This window comes from Macaca nemestrina, chromosome 5, assembly GCF_043159975.1.
Source record: "Macaca nemestrina isolate mMacNem1 chromosome 5, mMacNem.hap1, whole genome shotgun sequence".
In the NCBI taxonomy this organism is placed as follows: Eukaryota; Metazoa; Chordata; class Mammalia; order Primates; family Cercopithecidae; genus Macaca; species Macaca nemestrina.
The window spans coordinates 159,073,358-159,099,561 of NC_092129.1; the positions used below are offsets into that span (position 1 = coordinate 159,073,358).

The window sequence follows — 26,204 nt, forward strand, 5'->3', positions numbered from 1 at the left end:
TTAATTTCCATCTTTCACTGAGTTTCAGTATCACTGTGGTTTGTAGGTATTTTAGCCAGATTTAGTGCTTTTTTGTGATATTCAGAAACTGTCTATAAGTCTCAGGAAGCTGAGACAATGAACACATCACAACCATAATTTCCCTTGGCTTGGTTCTACTCAGTTATTCCTTTTCACTTTGTGCTCCTCAAATCCCCATCCAGATGCACTATTGTGTCTTTAGGACATATAAAATACCACTGGAGCTGCTTCTATTTGTACTTTATTCACACAGTGACATGACACATGAAAGAAGAGTGGTAAATGGTCATAACTGAACTGGGGTCAGATTTATTAGACTATTTTTAACATATGAATTGAAAAATAGTATTTGAACAAACAAGTATCTAAAATTTGCACTTACCTGTTGGAAAAGCTAAGACTGGAGCACATTCTACTGAAAGTGTAAAAGTGTTAGGTTTGGAATAAGGGTTAACGCTACCTTTAAAGGAGATTATAGGCCAGGCATGGTAGCTCATGCCTGTAATCCCAGCACTTTGGGAGGCCAAGGTGGGCAGATTGCTTGAACCCAGAAGGTGGAGACCAGCCTGGGCAACACAGTAAGACCCCATCTCCACAAAAAAATAGAAAAATTAGCCAGGTGTGGTGGTGCACGCATGTAGCCCCAGCTACTCGGGAGGCTGAGGTGCAAGGATCACTAGAGCCCAGGGAGGCTGAGGCTACACTGAGCCACTACTGCGCCACTGCACTCCAGTCTGGGCAACAGAATGAGATCCTGTCTCGAAAAGGAAAAAAAGGAGATGATAATAATAATGTGTTAATTCTGAAAAACTGATAATTTATGTAGACTTCTTTCAAAGAGAAAAGAGTTAAATAAAAATAAATCTTGAGATACCTGTTACCCAATGATACACTCAAAGGTTGAAGTCAAAATATGTTTTCCGCATTTTCTTCCATGATTGCTGAATGGTTTTGTGTTTTAGGAATGCATGTTCCGAGAAAGGTTATTGAGAAAGTTTTAAAGATTCAACCTATGTAAATGGTTGAGAAGTGACTCACCAATCTTTTCTTTCTACAATCTAATCTGCCTGGTAAAAATAAAAGTAAATTGTAAACATGTTTTATAAGACCTGTTCCATGCTTTAACCATAAAATGTTCCACGGAATATAAAACATAAAAATTTTCCATGTTTTAACTGTAGAAAAATTCACAGGAGCTGCAACCCATATGAACTTGTCTTAAATCACTTTTGTACTTGGATCTTTTGCAAATTGCAGAAGGCACATTGCTGGCTGCAACTTTGGATAAACCACGCATTCCATTTCAAGATGGCTGTTTAATCTTTCTCAGACTTGACAATGCTCAGGCAATTCTCACCATGACGTTCATTCGTCTCAGGCTGCCACTTTCCTGTGGCTACCATCACTTCTACATGTGGCATTTTTGATTCATACCGTGCCAGGTGGAGCTGAGTCCCTGCTTTCTTTCTTGCCCAGGGGTTTTGTGACAAAAAGCTGAATGTGATCCAGAAAGCAATAACATGTTGTATACCTAAAACACTTGGGTGTCTTTAAAGGTCACTGTTGCTTCTGCAGGTACCTTCAGTATTTGTAAGGGGAAAACATGAAATACAGGTTTTGCTTTCTATGGGAATGTGCAGGAAGTAAAAAAGCATCCATTTCTTGAGTGTTCTCTGAATAGATAAGGAAATATGAGTGATTTACAGTGGACCTTATTTCCTAAAGCATTTCAAACATATTTAAACAACAAAAAGATGAACAGTGAAGAAATACATACCATTTGGATAAGTCCTTCTGTAACAGGTGGTGGTTCTCTTAATTTTTATAAATGTAGAGTCTACAAGTTGGAGGACATACATTATATTCTTGTCCACAGAATTTGTACTTTACCAGTATTTGGTAAGAGAACACCCCATAACTTATATGGTTGTCCTAAAGTTTAGGTAATTTTGTTTTAAATACCATTTACTGAATGCTCTAGTCATACCTACAGTCTAAGGGAAAGGTTGGCACACTGTGATTGGTATACCTAGTGCAGCTCACTGCTGTTTTGTAAATAAAGTTTTATTGGAACATAGCCAACCTCATTTGCTGATATATTGTATATACCTGTTTTCACACTACAATGGTAGAACTGAATAGTTGCATCAGAGAAAGTAAGGCCCACAGGCCAGGCGTGGTGGCTCACACCTGTAATCCCAGCACTTTGGGAGGCTGAGGTGGGCAGATCACAATGTCAGGAGATTGAGACTATCCTGACTAACATGGTGAAACCCCCATCTCTACTAAAAATACGAAAAAAAAAAAAAAAAAAAAAAAAAAAAAAAAAAAAAAAGCTAGGCATGGTGGCTAGTGCCTGTAGTCCCAGCTACCTGGGAAGCTGAGGCAGGAGAATTGCTTAAACCCAGGAGGTGGAGGTTGCAGTGAGCCAAGATCACGCCACTGCACTCCTGCCTGGGTGACAGAGCAATACTCTGTTTCAAAACCAAAAAAAAAAAAAGAAAGAAAGAAAGAAAAAGAAAAAGAAAGTAAGGCCCACAAAGCCTAAAATCCTTACTCTGTGATTTTTTTTTTTTTTTTTTTTTTTTTGAGACAAAGTCTTGCTCTGTTGCCCAGGCTGGAATGCAGTGGCACAATCTCGGCTCACTGTAACCTCCACCTCCTGGGTTCAAGCGACTCTCCTGCCTCAGCCTCCCTAGTAGCTGGGATTACAGGTGCCCGCCACCACGCCCGGCTAATTTTTTTGTATTTTTAGTTGAGACGGAGTTCACCATGTTGGCCAGGTTGGTCTCGAACTCCTGACCTCGTGATCCGCTCGCCTCACTCTCCCAAAGTGCTGGGATTACAGGCATGGGCCGCTGCACCCAACTACTCTCTGATCTTTTGCAGAAAAAGTTTGCTGACCCCTGTCCTAAGTTATTAACATTTTAGGACTAAAAATATGTATATTGTCTCTGTATTTGTATGATTACATAAATGCATATGTATATACCTATATGTAGCTACATATGCATATATATGTATGTATGGTCTACCTACACATATGTAAATATATAAATATGTGTATAAGCATATAGATACACATGAGTATATGTGTGTTTACATGTATATATGTGCATGTATATGTACATGTGCCTATGCGTGTGCACATGCACAAGATTAATTGAATTCTAAGCAGGACATCGCTAGGGAATGGTATCTTTAATTACACCTGAAAAACAATCAAGGTCTACAGCCCCTTTCCTGAACATACTGACTGGCTCTCCTCCATTTAAGTGGTAAATGATGCCTGGTCAATATACAGGAATTATGTTCTTTGCCTCCTTCACTTGTAGGTCTGTCTCTGGAGAAAGCATTTCTCGAAGGATGTTTATAGCCAAGAACTTGAGTCACTATTTCCTTGCTGCTGGTCCAGCATGCTGAGGAACAACAAAAGCAGCACTGCTGGGGAACTTCAGGGCAGCAGGCTCAGTGCTGGATTCCTTGGTGAGGACCTCGTACTTTTCCACAGAGTTACTCAAGGCCCCACCAAGAGCAGAAAGAAAAGCCAGCACGGGAAGAAAAAAAAAGGAAAAAACAGTACAGAAAGAAAATAGAGAGGCTGGCTGTATGTAAAAACATGAACAATGTAGCCCAACATTGTTAACTAATTTTAGTTTGGGAAAAAGAAGCGCTGCATTAATTGTAGATTTAAAATACAGATATAAAACCCTTCAAGCCAGATATTCATGAGTTCACTTATTCATTTAATAAATGACTAATTGAGCATTTACTATGTGTCAGGGACAGGGTTGGGCTCAGGAGATACAACAGTGCACAGGATACAATCCCTGCCCTTACAGACCTGACAGTACAGTCGGGGAGGAAGATGGGTGAACTCTTACACTGGAGTGAGTTGTGTGAGTTTTCATGAGTGGTCAGCATAGAGCGCTACAGAGCTAACACGAAGGACGCCCAACCTTCCTGACACCTTCAGTGGTCAGGAAAGGGTTCCTGGAGGAAGCATCCTCTAATGGAGAGTGAAGTGAAAGTAAGAGTTGTCTAGGTGAAAAGACACCAGTAAGAACTTTCTAGGCAAGAGAGCCAATGTGTGCATAGGACTAGACTTGAGAGAGACCATGGTATTGGGGATATGCAAATGGCTCTGGGTGGCTGGGGCCAAGAAGACAAAGGATGAAGGGTGGCAAGGAATTGAGGAAGGCATACTTGAAGCTAAAAATCTCAGTCAGTTGACTGACCTTCTCTCACCACCACCTGATGCTGATGGGCTCAGAGAGGTCCCCAAACACAGGTGAGACCTCGACTCCAGCTGGTGTCCAGGCTCTTGACACTGTTGCAAGAAGGAATTCAATGATGAGTCAGAAAATAGTGAAAGTACAGAGATTTGTTGCAGAGGGAAGAGTACACACTCAAGAAAAGGGAATTTTGTTGTAGTCAAGAGTCATGCACAAGGGGGTTTGGAGTTGCTACCTTCATGGGTTTCTTTAACCAAAGCAAGGGGTAGAATATTCATGAAAATTCCTGGGAAAAGGTGGAGATTTTTCAGAATTGTCGTGCCACCCATTTTTCCAGCAGATATAGATGTTCCTGGAACTGTCATGGCACTGGCAGGTGTGTGATTTGTATGTTAATGAGCATATAATAAGGTCCTAGGTGAAACCTAAGTAGGATCCAGCTCCATGTTGGGTCCAGTCAGTCTCAGTCAGCTTGGTCCACATCTGGTTTTTCAGGGTCTTACCAGCCCGTAGCCTCTATTCATGTGAAACTGCTGCGTGGAATTTGTATTCTCCTGTAACCACCCTATATGACTCCTGTCTCACATCCAAATCAACATCCCCAAGGTTTCCTATCAGCCTTCATTTGATCTCCCAGATCAATTAGGAGGAACGAACACTCTGATTCAGTGCTATGTGGAGTCACACTGGATCCTGAGGCAAAAGAAATATACATCCGTATGGTGTACACTTACCCAAAAATGCTTCTATAGTTTGTGGAAGAAGTCAATACAAGCTCTACAAAAAAAAAAAAAAATGACTGCATATAAAGTTCCACATTGTCCAGTCTGTTCCCGTGCCATTGTCAACTCTCATGACACTGTCTGGCCTGGCCAACCTTGGGCTGATTGGAATTCCTGTTGCACAATAACCCAGGGTCATAAAACAAATAACAGCAGCCTGTCTTCACCTAATTTTTTGATATCTTGTTTATTGTAGTTTTTTTTGCCCATAGTCTATAGATGAGAAATATTTAGGATCCAGGTGGTGAAAAATGGTAAACAGTTTGCATTTTGTATAGGGGTAATGGAGAAATGTTGAAAGGCTTTGAACATGGAAATAAAGGAATCAGATTTTTCTGGGTTAGAAATATCACTGTAGTTGCAGATTTGAGGGTAGATTTGGGATGTTAGATTTTCTCATAGAAACATCTGTATTTATAGTCACCAAAAATATCCCTTGGGGAATTGCTATTAACTTTATAAAAATGGTTCGCTATATAAAATCCTTGTAAATGAGAAATACATTTGTAAATATGTGCTGATTTGTACATATGTCTGATGGTAAATTTGATTATGCACAACTTTTCAAAAACATACTCCTGTGTTTTTGCAAGTGATCATTTTGTTGAGATTCTCAAAGAATTACTTGAGCAAGCTGATGAACACATCATGGAGTATAAATTGCAGAGGAGAACGTTTTCTAGCCAAAACACAAGAAAACAAACAGATTGAGGAAGTTAAGGGGGAAAAAAGGAGAAAAAGGGGCTTGGCAGTTTAAGAGTGTGGGCTAATTTACATCTGAAAATCCTCTCTCATGCTGTTCTCTGCACCTGGAGTACCCTCCCCACCGCCTATTCAATTTCAAGGCCCAAATCAAGCTCTATTCCTAAGAATTTTTTGATTGCTCCAGTGCATCCAATCTCCTTTTCCCCTTTAGTTAGTGGCCCTGAAACCTAAGTGTGAGAATCACCCAGAGGACTTACTAAAGCAAAGTTTTGGTTTCGGTAGGTCTGGGGTGAGGACTGAGAATGTTTTTCCAACAAGTTCCCAGATAGTGCTGATGCTGGTCACGGACCACACTTTGGGAAGCACTGCTTTAAACCAGTGCGTGTTTCTCAGACTTTAATGTGCATACAGATCACCTGGGGGTCTTGCAAAGGCTGCTACACTGAGATCTATATCAATGGTTCTCAATAAAGGATGACTTTACTCCCAGGGAACATTTGGACATGTTGGACATTTTTGTTTGTTATATACTGTGGCAGTGGGAAGTGAGGAGTGCTTTTGCTTGTTACTGGCATCTCATGGGTAGAGGCCAGAGATGCTTCAAAACATCCTACAATGCAAAGGACAGCCTCCCACAATCAAGAATTATCTAACCCAAAATGCCACGTTGGGAAACTTTGATTTAAATGATACAATTTAGATACCATCACCATTTGCTATTGCTCATGGAGGTTGTAAGCATTGCAGTTTCCTAAAAGCAAGCACTATGTCTAATATAGAAATTCTGAGGCTCTTCCTCTCTCTGGGCCAAACACTACCTTCCCATCCCACCTCCTCTCCAAATGCCTAACACAGTGTTTACTACATAGTGAGCATACAGGAAAAGGTTTTTTAAATTAACTACCTAGGAACACTTAAACTAGTGGTTCTCAGGCTTGACTATATATCAGAATCACCTGGGGAGTTTTTAAAACACAAATGCCTGCGTCCCACCAATAGATTCTGATTTCATTGTTGTATGCTATGGACTGCATATTGGGAGTTTTAAAAGCTCTGCAGGTGAGCCCAATGAGCAGACAAGGTTGAAAATCATTGAACTCCATCCTCGCTAATGAGTAATTCACACTCGAAACTGTGAGAATGAGAAGGAACACTTGTAGCTGCTTGAGCACATATATGATTGCCGCTAAGGAAAACCCATTCCAAAACAAGTTAGACCCATAAAGTATCATTAATTTCCAAGTAGTTGCCGTGTACCGCCTGTGAGTTGTCCATTATACTATGTGCTGGGAATACAAAATTGAAAAGTATAAGGGCTCTGCCTTCTAGGGACCTCCTAGTGCAATGGAGAAGTTAACTATGAACAATACAGTAAGTGCTGTAATAGAAGCCTGTAAAAAGTGCCTGAGTCATGCAGAGGAAGTATCACACTAAAGGAAGTGGCTTACTTTTCTCAGGGGCTCAGGAGAATTGGAGAAGGGGTTCTTAGAGAAGCCTCTCACCTGGGTGTTGAAAGTAAACAGTGTTGATTGGAAATGTCAAGTACATCAGCATGGTTGGACACAGTTGGACTGGCTGGTGTTAAAGGAAGCAGAAACAGTGGTGGGAGAGAAGGGAAAGGGGCCGCACAGGGCTTGAGGGCATAAGGCCATTCATGAAGAGCTGCATGTTCAAGGGGTCAGGACTGTATAGACGAGAGGCAGCCAGTGATGGTTAAACAGAGAAGTGATATGAGGAGGTAAGCTCACTGTGATCCCCACCTCCTTTGCACACTTGAGGGCTGTAATTGAAAGATGCATTCATCAATTCCTGTTGTGCAGTAACCCAGGGTTGTAAATCAAATAATAGCAGCCTGTATTTATCTAATTTTTTTTGATATTTTGTTTATTGTAGATTTTTTGCCCATAGTCCATAGACGAGACCTGAGAAATACATAGAATCCAGGTGGTGAAAGACCACATGAAAAATGATAAGCAGCCTGCACTTTGTCTAGGGACAATGAAGAAACATTGAAAGGCTTTAAGCATGGAAATAAAGGAATTCGATTTTCTAGGTTAAAAATATCACTCTAGTTGCAGATTTGAGAGTAGATTTGGGATGTTAGATCTTCATAGAAATATCTGTATATAGTCACCAAAAATATCCCTTGGGGAATTGCTATGAACTTTATTAAAATGGTTCACAATATAAAGAATTACTTGAGAACATATAAGAGGTGCCTTATATGTTGTCTTCTCTGTAAGCAGAGCTTTGTGGAGTTGTGTGAGACTGCAGCCCTGCCACCTTCATCCCAAGTTCACTTCCCTGATGCTCCTACGGCACAGAATCGAGAGAATGACAAAATGTGTACAAGGGGTGGATTGAGTTGCAGGAATTGGCAGTTTCCCAGGCAAGGCCTGGCTGTCCAGAGTCCTCCCTCCCTGTGGCCACTTGCCCCTACTCCCCTCCCTCAGTGATGCCGCCCAGGAATAGCACACTTGATCCAACCAAATGGCTTCCCTCTGGGACCATTTCTCTTCTATCCTGATGGACCCTTTGAGACAATTCATTGCCCCTTCAGCAGCTCCTACTGCTGGAGCCTCACCCTCCTCTGCAGGCACATCCACCCCAGGGAAGGTCTCTGTGCAATCCCAGGCTGAGGACCCCTTTAGAGGGAAAGCAAATGGCAGAGCCGGAGAGCCTATTAAGGCTGGGGTCCTGCTCTCCAGCACAAAACCCTCATAATAAGAAGAGAAGATGATGCAGAGAGGAAAGGAAAAGCCCCCACACTGGTAGCTCAGGCCTGGTTCTCAGCCCTTCTTCCTCAGAACCAGATGGCTCCCTGGATTTAGAGTATCCCCTAATGACCTCAGCAACCAAATTCTGCATGGCAGAGAGGATGGTTGGCCACAGACACTGGGGGCAGCACCAGTGGTTATCACAGTACAACGTCTAAACAAAATGTGAGCTCCATTGGCTGTCAGAGTTCACTGTGAATCAATACATCCAAGAAGTGGGAAGAGAGAGACAGAGATAATCCTCATTTTAAGATAAATATTTAAGCTTAAGTAGAGATGGGGCAAGTGTAGACCAGGTTAAGAGTATGTTTCTGGTATGCAAGGTGTGTCATGGTGCTATTTGTCATTAGCACTGGCCCAGGGAGCCAGGGAACATTGTTCTACCCCAGGTTTCAGAACCCAAAACTTTGCCTTATGGTGGCCACAGACACCCCAAACCATGTCCCATCGCTCTCATGAGTACCCCAATGTCTTCTCCCACATTCTTCAAGTCCCTTGTTCTTTCCTCTTCTACAGGTGAGAATAAAGGTAGAAAAATCAAAACTCGGCTAGGGAGCAGCAGTGGTGATCAGAGTCATTACAACAGATCAGAAATGGTTTCAGCACCACTTTACCTGCAAATGGCTTTCAACATCCCAGTTTCCTCATGGCTTATCACATGGTGTTTTTGAGGGAAATAAGGTGTTATATTGTGATGCACTCTAAGATGCTTCAAAGAAACGTGATCAGATCTTCAAATGGTATTACCTGACCTGTACTTTCTTTGATTTGTGTTGGGCCAGACCTTCAGTAATTTACGAAATAGAAACTTAGTCTTCTCTCTCCTTAACATCCCCTTTAAATTCCCTTAACCTCTCTGCGTGGTATATCCTCCTCAGTCTCAGAGAGTCCAGTTCCTTATATCCTCTTATTCCCATCACCTTAAAAAAACCTACTCTTTGGAAATTATCTGTTTCCCAATTACTATAACTCAGAAATTACTGTGTGGCATACCTTTGGGAGCTTACATTTTAACAAAGAACAATACATTTAGCCAAAGGAAGGGCACTCTGAGTGAAATGTTAGGTACCAGTTGACTCAAGAATCAACTCTTATCTTGGGCTCAACTACAAGTTAATTGATCAAACAGTCTGTTAAAAATTTAATGAGATTTTAAAAATGATACCAAATCAAAATTTAAAGCAGGCATTAGCAGAATTGCTCTCAAAGAGTCAGATGGTAAATATTGTCATCTTTGGGGGATAGGCAATTTGTGAGACTGTTCAACTCTGTCATTGTAATGTGAATGCAGCCATAGACAATACAACAAATAGACATGCCTGTTTTCCAGTATAACTTTATTTACAACAAGCAAACAATTGGCAGACCGAATTTGGCCTTGCCCTCAGGTCACAGTTTGAAGACCTCCGATTAAGGATACTTCTTTGGATTACTGAAAGTGAGCATGTGCACAGGCACATGTGCGCAAACACCCCCCCACACACACCATTAACCTCTTCCATGAAAATCAAGTTATTGGGCTAAATGCCTCACTAAAAGGCAGAGTGGCAAGCTGGATAAAAAAGCAAGACCCAATGGTATGCTGTCTTTAAGAGAGCCATCTCACACATAATAACACTCATAGGCTTAAAATAAAAGGATGGAGGAAAATCTACCAAGCAAATAGAAAACAGAAAAAAAAAGCAGGGATTGCACCCCTATTTTCAGACAAAACATATTTCAAACCAAGAAAGATAGAAAAAAAAAGACAAAGAAGGGCATTACATCATAATAAAGGTTTCAATTCAACCAGAAGGTCTAACTATCTTAAATATATCTGCACCCAACACAGGAGCACCCAGATTCATAAAGCAAGTTTTTAGAGACCTACAAAGAGAAACCATTCAAAAGATCAATGAATCTAGGAGGTGGTTTTTTGAAAAAATTAATAAAACAGGCCACTAGCTGGGCTAATAAAAGAGAGAAGATCAAATAAACAATTAGAGATGCTGAACAAAATGTTACTGTTGACCTGACAGAAATACAAACAACAAAATGTTACTATTGACCTGACAGAAATACAAACAACAAACAAATTTGTCTTCCATTCAAAGATGTCCTTATTGCAGGTGTTTTACAATAAAGGCCATTCCCTCGTTTGTTTGTTTGGCTTATAGGATATTTAAGTTTGAATTGCTGTCATTGTTTTAAAATCGTGAGGTTTTACGTGTAAATCAAGATTTGTACCAGTACCATGTTGTTTTGGTTACTGTAGCCTTATAGTATATTTTGAAGTCTAGTAATGTGATGCCTCCGGCTTTATTCTTTTTGCTTAGGATTGCCTTGGCTATTGGGGCTCTTTTTTAGTTCTGTATAAATTTTAAAATAGTTGTTTCTAGTTCTGTAAAGAATGTCATTGGCAGTTTGATAGGAATAGCATTGAATATGTAAATTGCTTTGGCCAGTATGACCATTTTAATGATACTGATTCTTCCTATTCATGACCATGAGATGTTTTTCTATTTGTGTCTTCTCTGATTTCTTTGAGCAGTGTTTTGTAATTCTCATCGTAGAGATCTTTTACCTGCCTGGTCAGCCATTTTCCGAGGTATTTTATTCTTTTTGTGACAATTGTGACTGGGATTGCCTTTCTGATTTGGTTCTTGGTTTGGCTGTTGGTGGTGTATAGGAATCCTAGTGATTTTTGGACATTGATTTTGTATCCTGTAACTTTGCTGAAGTTGTTTATCAGGTAGAGGAACAAATTCGTGCATATTGGAACCATGCAAAGTGAGGAGTACCTGTAATGTCTTCTGTGTGATAAGACAAATTATGAAAATTTCATGACAGCTAAGATTTAGAATGGACCATAAAGGTCACTCAGGCCAAGTGGACTCCAAAGGAAGGATCTCCTCCTATAGTACCTTGTTTTGTGGCCATTTGCAGAGCTCTTGAGAAAAAACCATCATCAAATGCTTTCCTAACTCAGTGCACTGATTCTTAGCAAAAGCCTGTTAATACAACACTCTGACCACCAGGTGGAGTGTCAGGCTCCCTGTCTTGCCCCCTAGGGCTTTGATGTCAAGAGCCAAAGCTTTTAAAATATCATAGTGGATGCAAAATGAATTGAAACTCTGAGTCCACGTGGTGAATTCTCTCTGTGGAGCTCTCTTATCTCAGAAATCAGGTACAAGAAGAGGGCTAAAGGGCTGCTTCCTGCCTGGATGGGGTTAGCTTCCCATGGAAGGTCTGGAGTAAGCAGGTTAGACCAACTCACCTAACTCTTCCCTTGACTATCTGTCTCTAGGATGCTATTCTTTTTTTCCTTTTGGGGTTTCATTAAAACCCTTTAAGCTGAGGTTTGGATATAGGTTTGGGAGATATGGAGGCCACTTAACCAGTTTTGGTGGCCACCTAGTCTAAGCAGAGGACTTCTCAGGGGTCCAAGAGGCCCAACACACTGGGGGCCCACAGTGAGGTTTGGTTGTGAATTCCATAAACCTAAACCCATAGGTAGGATTTCATGGATGGCGTTCGGCCACTGTGCTAGATGTCCCTTGGTTACCTAGCAGGGGGACATAATCATAGTAGTTAGCTGGTTGAGGTTTCCAGAATTCTGGATCCTATCTGTCTTGTGGGAAATTACCTTGTTGTAGTGTACCTCCTAGTATACCACCAAACAAGCTACCCAAGAAGTCACACAACAGAATGGCTCACAGACTAAATTAAAATTCTCAAATTATAGAGTTTATTAAAACAATTTAAAATACATAACAAGAAGAAAGCTGGTAAGGTAACATAAAATAGAGAGCAAGCAGGGTGAAAGGATAGTATTATCTGAATCCTAAGGTGTACAAAGTTTTTATGTCCTCTCTCTCAGCTGCATCAGCCTTCAACACTGAAGCTATGATTATAAAGACCAGAACTACCTGAGGTTTTAGCAAGGGCTCTACAAGCAGAAGGTTCCCAGGGCTAATGACACATGCTTGTTAGAAAGACACAGGAACGGCGCCATGTATGCCTGGCTGCAGTTGTAGCTTATTGATTAGACTTTTGAACAGTCATGGGTTTTATTTGTGCCTTGGACAGAGAACATGTGGGTCATGATAGGTACCACTGTTGGCTGGCCAGATTAAAGTGTTATGAACATTGAGTGTGCATGCATATTTTATGTATCCTGAGCATTTGGATTTTATTGTGTATTTAGCGCTTCATATGTCTGATGTACATTTAGTGCCCAAGTGCCTCGTGTATATTTATGATCTCATAAAATACTAGGATTCTCCTGGCCCATCCATTCTTTTCTATTTATATTTAACATACACGTGCTCTACTAACTGCTTTACTTAACACATCTTATGAGCTTATGACATATCCTATTACTTTTTCTCCTTCTATAGCATAGCTGAATGTTCTCAAACAATGCAACAAATGCACACTATGAGTCACCCTTAGAGTATTCAGATCTCTCATTCTAATACGTCATACAGATAAGTTTAAACTCTAAACCATCACTGTCATCGTAAACAATATTAAAACAGCGGCTTTTAAACTGTTCACTCATATCAACGTAAGTCCAATCAGTCCACTTTTTTCAGAAGCCCCAGGGTATGACGGTTGTGGCTTTTTGAGACCATGAGGCCATATGAAGCTCTGAGCATCCAGGTATCACATCTTTGTCATCAGCTCTTATTGTCTGTAATGTCAGAGTTCCTCTTTTGGTATTGACTTCTTATTTGCTGATTTATCTTTTGCACATCATTAGAAGCATTATCAGTGATGTTTTTGCAAATATCCACCTATTAAAGCTGATTTGGTCTTGTCCTTTGACACATCCAGAAACTAAGACCTTTATCTTTTCAGCACATTAAGACATTATTGCCTAAAAAAAAAGCACATGTTACAACATGACTACAAACGTCATTTTGGATAAGCCAACTCTTTCATTTGAGAAAATGTCCAGGAACTGAGAGTGAGGATTTTATTTTTGATATAGTATGTTTTGTTGCATTTGCCCTGTTTTGTTTATATTGACACAACAAAAGGTATTGAATTTTTTTCTTTTTTTATTTTGAGACAGAGTCTCATGCTGTAGCCCATGCTTGAGTGCGATGGCATGATCTCGGCTCACTGCAACCTCTGCCTCCCAGGTTCAAGCGATTCTCTTGCCTCAGCCTTCTGAGTAGCTGGGATTACAGGCACCTGCCACCACGCCCAGGTAATTTTTGTATTTTTGGTAGACAGGGTTTCACCATCTTGGCTAGGCTGGTCTTGAACTCCTGACCTTGTGATTCACCTGCCTCGGCCTCCCAAAGTGCTGGAATCACTGCGCCCGGCCAGGGTATTGAATATTAAACCTGTGCAAATAACTACACACACAACGAAAAGTAAAGAAACTTAGTGAATGCACTTTACATAGTGTTTAACTGCTATTCTAAGGAGTAAAATCAATCAATATGTGGTATCTTTTTTATTTTATAAATCTTATAATTTTAAGAAAAGTACAAGGCAGGGTGTGGTGGCTCACACCTGTAATCCCAGCACTTTGGGAGGCCGAAGTAGGCAGATCACCAGGTCAGGAGTTTGAGACCAGCCTGGATAACATGGTGAAACCCCATCTCTACTAAAAATACAAAAAAATTGCTGGGCATGGTGGCACATGCCTGTAATCCCAGCTACTCGGGAGGCTGAGACAGGAAAATTGCTCAAACCCAGGAGGTGGAGGTTGCAGTGAGCCGAAATCACACCATTGAACTCCAGCCTGGGCAACAGAGCAAGATTCCATCTCAGAAAAAAAAGAGAAAAGTACAATTAGTATAAGTAAAATATATACTTATAAGTATTACAGATATAACAATTTTCCTCAAAGAGGTTTAAGATATTACATCCATGAAAATGAAGCAATGATCCTAGAAATTAAATATGAGTTTTGATATTAAAAAATCAGATATGTATCACCAATAGAATCTTTTTGAAAGAATGACGATAGCATAAACTTCAACAAAATAATGAATCCAAGAAAGATGAAAATGTAGGGTTCAAGAATCAGTGTAGAGGAAAGAAACTACTTGACTTGTCTAAATGAGATGTATATTTAAAATTAATAACACAACATTAAAATCTAGATTAGACATTGGCAAACGTTTTCTGTAAAAGGGAAGATAGTAAATATTTTCAGTGTTTGATCCATATAGTCTCTGTTGCAACTACTTAGTTCTGCTGCCGTAGTGTGAAAGCAGTCATAGATAATTTGTAAATGAATGGGCAATAAAATTTTGTTTACTAAAGGAAGAAGCAGGCTAACCAACCCCTGTTCTGGATGATTGTAACATAAACATGGCAAGGTCAAAGCGTGATGGAGAGATAGGAGGGAAGTTCTAAAAGCATGATAAACACACACACACACACACCACACACACACACACCCCCGATGTCGGGAAAAAAGTCAAGCCAATATATGATGTCTTTTCTACACAATCATTATTATTTGAGTTTTCTTGACAGTTTATCAGATCTTTTATAAGATATTTATTTTAAATCCAATGGGTCAGCTGAAACGAGGTATCAATTGGAAGTGTGTTCAACTGAAAGATAAAGATTAAGAAGCTATTCACAGTAGCCGGGCGTGGTAGCTCATGCCTGTAATCTCAGCACTTCGGTAGGCTGAGGAGGGCAGATTACCTGGGGTCAGGAGTTTGAGACCAGCCTGGCCAACATGGCAAAATCCTCTCTACTAAAAGTATAAAAATTAGCTGGGCACCTGTAATCCCAGCTACTTGGGAGACTGAGGCAAGAGAATTTCCTTGAACCCAGAAGGCAAAGGTTGCAGACGAGATTGTGCCACTGCACTCCAGCCAGGGTGACAGAGCAAGACACTGTTTCAAAAAAAAAAAAAAAAAAAAAAGCATCTATTCACAGTAGAACGTTAACTGTAGTGTGGTCAGTTATTTCAGTCCTAGGTTAATTAGTTCTTATTTTGTTGATCTTGAGTTAAGCTCTACTTTCATGAAGTCTACTTCTGAACTGAGTCTTGAAAATCCCAATTCAGTCCTTGAGTACAGTCTGACGTTAGGTATCATCTGTTACTGAGATTCTTTGTTGTTTCTTCTAAAACAATTTTAGAGCTGCAGTTTGTAGCAAGGCCCCTTAAATAAGTATGACGGAAAAACAGGAACCATCTGTTGATGACAAGGCAGTATAGGCTTGGTTTATTATTATCGGCATTATCAGTTTGGACTTTATAATCTATTTAGAGACAATATTATGAACACTGAAGACACTGACAAATCTCTGAGGCCTTCTGATTTATCCCATGTGGTATACGTCATATTGAAAGGTAACAACGTGCTAGCAGCCCTCACTCGCTCTCGGCTCGTCCTCGGCCTCGGCGTCCGCTCTGACCGCGCTGGAGGAGCCCTCCAGCCCGCCGCTGCGCTCTGGGGGCCCCTCTCTGGTGCTGGCCGAGGCTGGAGCAGACTCTTTCTCCTCATGGGCAGGTGTAGAGGGGGAGGCGCGGGAGGAAGCCCGGGCTGCGAGCAGCGCTCGCGGGCCGGCGCGGGTTCCGAGTGGGCGCGAGCTCGGCGGGGCCTGCACTCGGCGCAGTCAGCCAACGCCTGCTGGCCTTGATCAGGGTACGAGCTCCCTCTGGACTGCCAGAGTGCCCGACCCAGGTGCCGGAGAGATCCTCGAGGACCGCCATTGAGAGGTGAAGCCGACTGGGCTTCTAGGACGGGTGGGGACTTGGAGAAGTTTTACGTCTAGCTAAAGGATTGTAAATGCACCAATCAGAGCTCTGTGTCTAGCTAAAGGTTTGTAAACGCACCAATCAGCGGTCTGTCAAAACGGACCATTCAGCTCTCTGTAAAACAGACCAATCAGATCTCTGAAAATGGACCAATCAGCTCTCTGTAAAGTGGACCAATCAGTAGGACGCAGGTGGGGCCAGATAAGGGAATAAAAGCAGGCCACCCCAACTAACTGAGGCAATCTGTGTGGGTTGCCTTTGATGTTGTGGAGGGGCTGTTGTTTTGTTTTTGGGTGTTAAGTGTTCATGGAGATGTTTTGGGTGTGTGCTGCGTTTATGTGCTGTGACACTCATCCCGAAAGTTTGCAGTTTCATGTCGAAGCCAGCGTAGACCACGAACCCACCAGTAGTAATAAGCAATTCCAGACACACCATATGTAAGAATTGTAATACTTGCCACGAGGGTCGGCGGTTTCATTTTTGAAGTCAGGAAGACCAAAAACCCACAAATTCTGGATACAATATGTAAATAGCTAAATGGTAAGAACATTTATGTACATAGGAACATGATCAGGCTTTTAGCAGTTTAGTGTCAGTCTTTGTGAACATTGCATACCCCAAGTTTTATGTAATGGGCCTTCCACGTCACAACCCCGTTGTAAGTATCTTAATGGACTCTTATCCTTGTTCCTTCTCATCTCCTTATGTGTTTTAAAACAATTTAATATGTGATTGAGCCTTTTAATTTGGCCTGTGAGCTTCTGTTTCATGACCTCTGGGATAGTTTGTCTTGCAGCATTATACTTGGAGGTGTCTGTTGCATCAAGGTAATTTTCCACGTGGCGCCACCCGTTAGTCATAGGTCATTAAACGTTTCTCTACTATAAATTTATAGAACCCTACGCAATGTGTGTCATTATCTCTATCTGCTGAGAAAGCAGACTTTGCTGGCATGTAAGTCGCATAGCTAGTAAGGGGCAGGCCCAGGACTTGACTGTGGTCTTTGGACCATACTCTTTCCACCAAGCCACACCTGTCCGCCTGGCTGTGCCAGGCAGCCATGATTCTTGATCAGTCAGCTGAGAGTTGGGCATTCAAGACTTCACTATTAGCCAGTTATATTCTAGAAAATTCTCCTTTCTCGTGAGCTGAAATTTGCTTCTTTGTAACTTTGATCTGTTGATTCTACTTGTATTCTTTAAAGCAAGTCTGCGCAGCCCATAGCCTTTGGGCCAATACAGCCCAGGATGGTTCTGAATGGGGCACAACACAAATTTGTAAAGTTTCTAAAAACATTGTGAGATTTTTTTGCAATTTTTTTTTTAAGCTCATAAGCTACCGTTAGTGTTAGTGTATTTTATGTGTGGCCCAAGGGAAGCCAAAAGATTGGACAACCCTACTCTAAAGGAACACAAGGCAGTCCTTCAAATATTTGAACAATTTAATCTTCTCGACTCCTCTCCAGACTACACATTTCCAGCAACATCAGCTGTTCTTCACATGGTAGTTGTGTTTAGATGTTTCATTGTCTTTGGTTTGTGACACGCTTTCCAGCCTTGAGCAGAGCGTTTCAGGTGAGGTCAGGCAAGGATAGAGCACACAGCAGTACAACTGCATGTCCTGAACAGAATGCTGCTCCTGTTGTGAAACAGCAATATTTCAGTTTCTTTTTGTTCTGGCAACTACATTATTTGATTGGTCTTGATTAGAGTCAAATAACCTGTTTTGCACTAGTTCCTAAATTGTTGTTTGAAGAAACACTGGTCTACCAGATGTAATTGCCTTTTTAAAAAGTTTTCAGTGCTAAAACAACAATGTATCAAATCCTAATTCAAAGTTCAACAAGTTTGTTTACTTAGGAGTCCTTCAAAAGGCATCAATACACAGTGGTTAAGAGCATGGACAGTGATCTAAATCCCAGTTCTGCAAACTGTGTGAACTTGGGCAAGTTACTTAACCACCCTGTGCTTCTACTACTTTGTAGGTAGACTGGAATTACAATAATAGTACCTATCAGGGAAGGTTGTTACAAAGATTAAATGAGTGCACATACATGAAAGCCTTAAAATAGGGCCCAGTATGTAGTAAACATTCAGGAAAATACCAATTAATATCATACAACACACACTACGAATCTCCTGAAAGAGAATTCTGTGGAAGAGGGTTTGAATAGTGTTTCCCTAGGTCTTTATCACACTGAACCATTATCAAGACTTTGCCCATTCTCTGTTCATGCAACTGATACCTGGAACCCAAATGCAGGATGTTGTCATATGTATTAATATATTTCACCCTATTTTCAGTACCTTATTCCAGCCTTTATATACCCCTGGAATGCTGATTCAGTCATTCATTCTATTAACTACCACCTCAAATCATATAAAATAAGCTAAGTTTCCCTGAGTGACTTACTGCTATCAGTAAATCTAGTTTGCAGTTGGCTACATGGAAGTACCCTGTACATCAGCCCAAGTGTTTCTTCACCTAGGACCCATGGATAGTTACAGGATTTACATCAGCCAGGGGTCTGGGGGTCCCAGCATTCCCTACTGCTCATTCTCAAGTTGCTGTAATGGGAAGTGTGAAGGGAGCGGGGAATACAAATTCATCCTGTCATTGTCCCTGTCATCACCTCATGAAGAACATGTCAGGGCAAGCCAGCTTGGATGTCCTGAGTAACTGACTGCCTTCCATTCTCAGGTTTATAATCCACTTGGGTTAGGGTTTCCAGAAACAATGTGCTCCTGCTGAGACGTTCAGGGCCAGTCAGCAACTTCTTGTTGAGAGATTTTGATCACTTGCAGCCTTCTCTTTTATTTTAGTGGTAAAAAAAAAAAAACAAAAACATCATTTGGTCTAGGGAGCCCCTGGTCCCACCTCTTGCCTTTCAGAATCCATTTATCTCAACTGCTATCCCTGGTCATTTCCTGGCAGTGTTAGAAGATAAGAAGCTTTTGAATTCCATGCAGTAACTAGTCCCTTTTCTCCCACCAAAACCCCGCCTTTCTATCCTATTTGATAACGGTTTAAGGAGTGCTGTTTCCTCGTGGTTGTTGGCCAGTTCTCTGTTAACCAACTGGAAAGAATTAAGATCTCTCCAGTTTGGAATTGTTTACAACAAAAAAATCTATTGCCAGTCACAAAAGTTGTGCACAGGGAACATTTCCTGAGTTGGGGACCCAAGTCCAGTGCTCTTTTATTTCATTTGGAGTTGCAGCCCTTAAGTTGACCTGGCAGGTGGCAGAGGGGCTCACAGGGCCTCTCAGGGCCCCAGTGCCAGCCTCAGCAGTAATGATGGGATACACAGAGCACCAAGAGGAACCTCAACCAGGCTGCCTTGTTGTGATGCCAGGGTACAAGGGAAAAGGGGAGGACCATGAGGCCCTCTTTTCCTCTATCACTACAACATGTCCTGTCGGTTCTTGGACTGATTATATTTCCTAAATCATGGGTGAATTCATGTAAATAATAATGATAATTGAAGCTTACATTGAGCATTTACTGTGGGACCAGATACAATGCCAAGTGCTTTCTTTATTTTTTAGGTTTTTTTTTAGAGATGGGGTCTCACTGTGTTGTCCAGACTGGTCTCCAACTCCTGGGCTCAAGTCTCCCAAGTAGCTGTGACTACTGGCATGCACCGCCAGGCCCAGCTCCAAGTGGTTTTTTTTTTTTTTTTTGAGGCGGAGTCTCGCTCTGTCGCCCAGGCTGGAGTGCAGTGGCCGGATCTCGGCTCACTGCAAGCTCCGCCTCCCGGATTTACGCCATTCTCCTGCCTCAGCCTCCTGAGTAGCTGGGACTACAGGCGCCCGCCACCTCGCCCGGCTAGTTTTTTGTATTTTTTAGTAGAGACGGGTTTTCACTGTGTTAGCCAGGATGGTCTCGATCTCCTGACCTCGTGATCCGCCCGTCTCGGCCTCCCAAAGTGCTGGGATTACAGGCTTGAGCCACCGCGCCCGGCCAGCTCCAAGTGTTTTAAATGTATTATCTCCTTTAGTCCTCACAGCTCTTTAAGATAGTAATTATTATTCCAATTTTACAGGTTAGAAAATTGTGAGTAATTTGTCTAATGTATCCAGTAGGATTAGCCCTAGATATATGTGTTAGAAAAAAGGGAGACAAACAAAATGTAGAAGTTTATTTATTTTTGTCTCTCATGTATAAAAAGGCTGGAAGTAAATAGTGCAGGGCTGACCTGGTGCTCCAAGGTGTCAAGGTCTATAGCTCCTTCTGTGTGGTCACCCACTATTGTCCACATGTAGCTTCTTCCTTGTGGTCCATGAGGACCACTCAGGTTGGAGCTAGCATGTCCTTATTCTACCAGCCAGATAGGAAGCAAACCAAAAAAAGGGGTGCTCCACCTTTTAGGGATGCTTCTCTGAAGTCCCACATAATATTTCTCTTTCTGTACCATTGAATAGAACTTAACCATGGCCACACCTAGCCACAGAGACTCGGAAAAGGCTGGTCTCTATTGCAGGCAGCCAGGTGCTCAGCTACTCCACTGATACTCAGGGCTTTTATTTATTTATTTTTGAGACAGAGTCTCGCTCTGTCGCCCAGGCTGGAGTGTAGTGGCACGGTCTTGATTCACTGCAACCTCCGCCTCCCAGGTTCAAGCCTCCTGAGTAGCTGGGACTACAGGCACCTGCCACCATGCCCGACTAATTTCTGTAGTTTTAGTAGAGATGGGGTTTCCCATTGTTGGTCAGGCTGGTCTCGAACTCCTGACCTCAGGTGATCCAACCCCCCCCCCCCGGCCTCCCAAAGTGCTGGGATTACAGGTGTGAGCCACCGCGCCTGGCCTCAGGACTTTAATATTAAGGGATAAGTGGAGAATGGGTACTGGGGGACAACTAGCTGTCTTTGTCATAATTAGAACCCAGATCAGGTTCCAAAACTTGTATGGTACTTGCCTTATGTATACATATATATTACAATTAGTCATTTTGTTTAAAAAAATCACGTTCTGGAAATACAGCCTCAGTAGTGAGGCCATATATACATATATTTGTATATATGTGTATATATATGTGTGTGCCTGTGTGGGGGGGTGTGTGTGTGTATATATATACATGTTCAACCTAAAGGAAAAAACCTGAGGCGAAATTAATATAGGTAGAGAGTTTGGGCCAAGTTTGAGGACTGCGACAACCCAGGAGCATAGATTCTAGTCCCCTGAGTAGATCCTCCAATTAGCAACAGTTACAAGCAGGTTTTTAAAGGAAGAAAGAAGAGGTAGTTCCTAAATTGTTTACCAAGAATTCACATTAAAATAACCTAAGCTACTGATTGGCTGTACATTGTTCTTCGTATCACAAATTCCAGAAACAGGAAGACAATGGGTGAGGCAGGGAAGAAAAGAGAGAACAAAATGTCTTTAAACAATTGCTCCCCAGGCATAGGGGGGCCCAATGTAACTGAAATCCCATACTCTCATCTCTCTGAGCCTGGTAAATTTCGCATACCTTACATAATGCAGCCTACCCTGAGCTCTTTTTCTTTTCTTAATATTAGCTCGTTTTTAGTGGAGGTATTTCACATTTATTAGTACCTTATTATGACTATCTTGACAAGCGATATATTGTACCCATTTTATATGTACAGAAGCACAGGCACATGAGCCAACTACTTTTATTTGATTCTTAGGAAGCCACAAAGTAAGCAAGTCATTGGGCTCAAATGTAAGGGAAAAAAATGTTATTTGGCTTAATAAATACTTGGTGTCTGAATAAGTGATAAGCTCACTTGTCCTCAGAAATATGTAATTAGCAAAATGCAACATCAGCAGAGAATGAATCTTACTAGGGCGATAGTTACAAGGCAAGCTGAGTCACCTAGAAACTAAAAAAGAAATCTGCGCTAAATTAATTTCATTCACATTCAGTCACACAAACTACTGAATAATTCATTTTGTTTGAATAGACAGCAGAACTAAAAGAATGTGGATCCTGGAAGCAGCAACAACCAAAGAAAATTATTAGTCCTTTATTTTCCTTTGTACAAAGCCGATGATTGTTAACAGCCTTTGGAAAATGGAATTTGTTGAGAAATGCTTTTGGTTTTCATTTTCTATACTTTATAGACAAAATATATGGATTTTTACCACAAATATGTTTTCTTTTATTACTTAAAAAAGAGATCTCTTGGAAGTTAGAGATTGTTAAAACATTGTTAATCTTTAAAAAGTTGCTATTTAGACAGGTACCCTGGATTAGGGTCATTTTTCATCAGTCCATTCCTCATAAGGCAAAAAGTTGAAGGGAGGCCCAGCTCAGGGTCTGTGAAAGGTCTGCCAAACTCTGCTTTTGCAGTGCCAAGGGACAAGGTGAGCCCCCTTCCTCTCTATGCTCTGTTACGTGTAAATAAAAATAATTAGCATTTATTGAATTTTTTGTCAGAAACCCTTCTAAATCTCTTTCAAGTAGTACCTCATTGAATCCCTTCAGCAAGGCTGTGAGGTAGCTGTTACTGTAATCTCTATTTCATAGATGACAACACTGTGGAACAGAGAGGTTATGTGACTTGCTGAGGCTTGCACAATTAGCAAGTGGCAGAGGTAGGAATTCGACCCTAGATAATAGGCTCCAGAGTCTATAGTGTTACCCACTAAAGCAAAACATACCAGAGTGCGGGTGACTCAAGGCTTAATCGGTTGAAGGGCTGGCCAGGAGACCCTGGGCCCACTGAGTACAGATTTATACTCCCAGTTCTGGAACCAGAGCAAGCTCAGTAAAGGCCTAGCTGGCTAGCCTAATCGGGTGCCGGGCAGTAGGGGATGCGGGCGTCAGGAGGTGGGCAGCAGATGCCAAAGGCAAAGAAATGTTCCCTAGAAGTGGAGAGAGAAAGCCTTTGCCTCCATTAGGTTTCAGTCTTTGTCATTCAAACTTATCTGTTTCCTCCCCTACATTCAGAATTCCTTCTGCTTTACAGAAGAAAAAGTGTGCAGGGTATGCAAGAATTAATGCTGACTGTTTTCATTTTAGTATCCACTATGGCTCTATGGGGAAGGGAACCTGGGAAAATATTTGTTTGGGTTGATAAGTGCTTTCCACTTACCCACGAGGCAACTCTAGGCTCACAGGACATAGAAAGCCATTGAAACCCTTATCCAAAGATAAAATTCTTTATAACCCTGTTGGTTTTAATCCAAACTCTACACCCTTTTGTTCAAATGAAGGAGAGCAAAGGCAGTGGCAACATAGAAAAGAATTTCAACTATTTGAGACCCACCCTTGTTTTTGTATCTCCTACAGAGGTGGAGAAAGTTATCCCACAGAGAAGTAAAGCAGAGGAATTTGAGATAGAAGACTGGGACAATGAATGAATGTGTTCATTCAGAGAACCAGAGAAAGCATGTGTACCCCAATCGCCATTCCCCTGTTTCTGTCCAGCTTCACTCACCTTCTCTGCTCCCATCCTGGATAAGCTCACTCACCTTCCCAGAGCCCAGCTGCATCAGGCCGGAGGAAGCCTCTGATGATTTGGCGGCAGGGAGATGGGAGTAAAGCGCCAGTGCCCAAAAGCCCCCTGTGACTCCACAACACACTTGCCTTTATACTCACTTGCACCTGGGGATGTGGCAGGTGCTTCTGTGCACCTGGAGAGTTAGAGCCGTGTGTACACTCGACTCCTCATTCACACTTTACCATATAGGTGTGAGGGGCCAACTGCCTTCCTAATTCACAAACAATGGTTGCACCTATGGCTCTGACAAGAGCACGGAGAGAGGGAAACCACGGGCTTACTTATGAACTTATCTTCACATCAGGGAGTACACAGTATTATTTTAAAAATCCATTTATATAAAAATGCATGTATTTGTAAAAGAGTATGTTGGGTCACATTTTAGATGACCAGGTGGCCTGATTTCACTCCCTGTTGGTGATATGGGAAAACATAGATGTCCAAGGAAGCTTTCCCACTATAACAGGCACAACTCGTATCACTTCAGTAGATAAATCGGGAAGCACATTATTGCTTTGTAAATTTCTGAATCTGGACAAAGCTGAAAGGAAAGTAATTTAAAGTCATTCATGGTGTTTACTGAGATTCTTAGCAGCTTCTCAAGGGCTCTAGAAGCAACAGTGCTGAGTTTATGGAATGGCAGAGAAAACTTGGATTGCATTAAATATTCAAGGCTGAGGAGCCTAAGATGAGATTCTCTAATGCTCTAATGCAGCCTAGCAGAGGGCTTTAAACTGGGCTTCTGTAAGTATGGGCTGTCCCTCTTCCACTTGCTCCCTGTCCTACAGTGGTATATTTCATGGTCAAAAACATGGTCACTAGCCAGCCTACAGCGGTATAATTTATTAAGTTCCAACTATATGCTTGATGCTTTCCTTACATAACTTCGTTTAATTTATATGAGGGATGTATCTCTGTGTCATGCAGAGCTAAGAAACTGATTACTGACAAAGCCAGTAAGTAGTTAAATGGAGATTTGAACCCAGATTTGTCAGTTTTAAAACCTGTGCTTTTAATTATCATGCTATACCACCAACTTGCTTCCAATAACTCAAACTAGCCTTGAATTTTCCAAATTAAAACTCATATGGATGACAGATGGATCATTTGTTTGGCTCTGGGTCCCAGCATGGTGTGGAGGAAGTTATGAGAGCTGGCCTTTCCTTCCCCAGCAAAGCAGAACTGGAGGCTTCCCATTAACATGCATTAATAATTCTTGCCCAGAATTCTGCGTATTTTTTAACACTAGATAGTTGGTTACAGTGAAAATAATGAGATCCAATTCATATTAATTCTATCAGGACCTTTTTGAAATGGGAAGCTCTTTGTGTCAGGTTTGCAGAAGACACGTTTTTGCCTGGTAGTGTGGGCTCATTAATGTGGACTGGGATGACTTGGAAGAGGGTGTGGTCTCTCCCATAGGACAGTTAATGTGCAGTGTGTCTTTTAAAATCAGAAAAGGAATGTCATGTCAGGGCTAAGAAATCAGCAAAAAAAAAAAAAAAAAAAAAAAAAAAAAAAAATTCCGTATCATTTCAAGCAACTATTGCACGTTCCTTCTGTGGTTTTTGGTTTTCCCAGGAATAGACCAGTGGGAGTGGAGCAGAGAGGGGATCTTTGCAACCTATAGATAGGATGCACGACAGCTGAGAGAGGAAAATTAAGCCCATTGTTTCTCGTTATCTCAAAGGGAGTGATAGGAAATGTTGAGAGGCCAATTATAAAAGGAAGTTGGGGATAGGAAGGAACTGGTTCATGAAATAGAGAAAATAATGTTAAACCTTTCTCCAAAGATATATAAGTCTCAGTAGCATGCACCTCAGGCCTAAGCTAATATATGCAGTAGGTGAGGTATGTATCAGTTGCATTCTGTCACGATTTCCATTCTGGGAACTTTTCACATCTTGGCCTGAGGTGCTCACATGGCTCTGAAATTCTCCCACCAGAAGAAATGGGAATGAACGTTTACTGAGAATTTACATGTTTCATCTATTTAATTCTTGTAACAACCCTATGAGAGCGGAACTAAAATTACTCCCATTTTATGAATGAGGACACTAAAGGATAGATTGATTAAATTTCCTGCCGAAGGCCTCACAACTAAGTAGAATTTAGGATTCAAACCTAGGCAGTCTTATCCCAGAACAATATTCCCAACCTCCATTCACCATGAAGCATTAGTGACAAAAAAAGGATCAAACTTAACCCTAAGTAATAGCCCTCTGAAGATAGAATTTCAGAGACTATACCATCTGATATGAGAAGATACATGGAGGTTGGGGAGAGAAGGGGACACTTTTTCTTGGCCATTTGGTTGAGCCAGTTGGCTTTTACATGCAAAGACCTTTGGTATAAATAAGACCCTGATTCTAAAGTAGTTACTTAAAGTGATATATATTTATATACTCATGCGAGGGGTGTGGCGGCACAGAGAAGAGTGAATAAACATGCTTGTTTCAGTGAATTCTATCATTTTAAAACTTGAAAGCACTCT

The 26,204-nt window shown here is 41.4% G+C and overlaps 1 protein-coding gene across 5 annotated transcripts in view; it reads left to right on the forward strand.

Annotated features, from left to right (window-relative positions):
• Positions 1 to 26,204, forward strand: part of RIPOR2 (RHO family interacting cell polarization regulator 2) — a 248,951-nt gene that overhangs the window by 40,061 nt on the left and 182,686 nt on the right. The window lies entirely within an intron of this gene.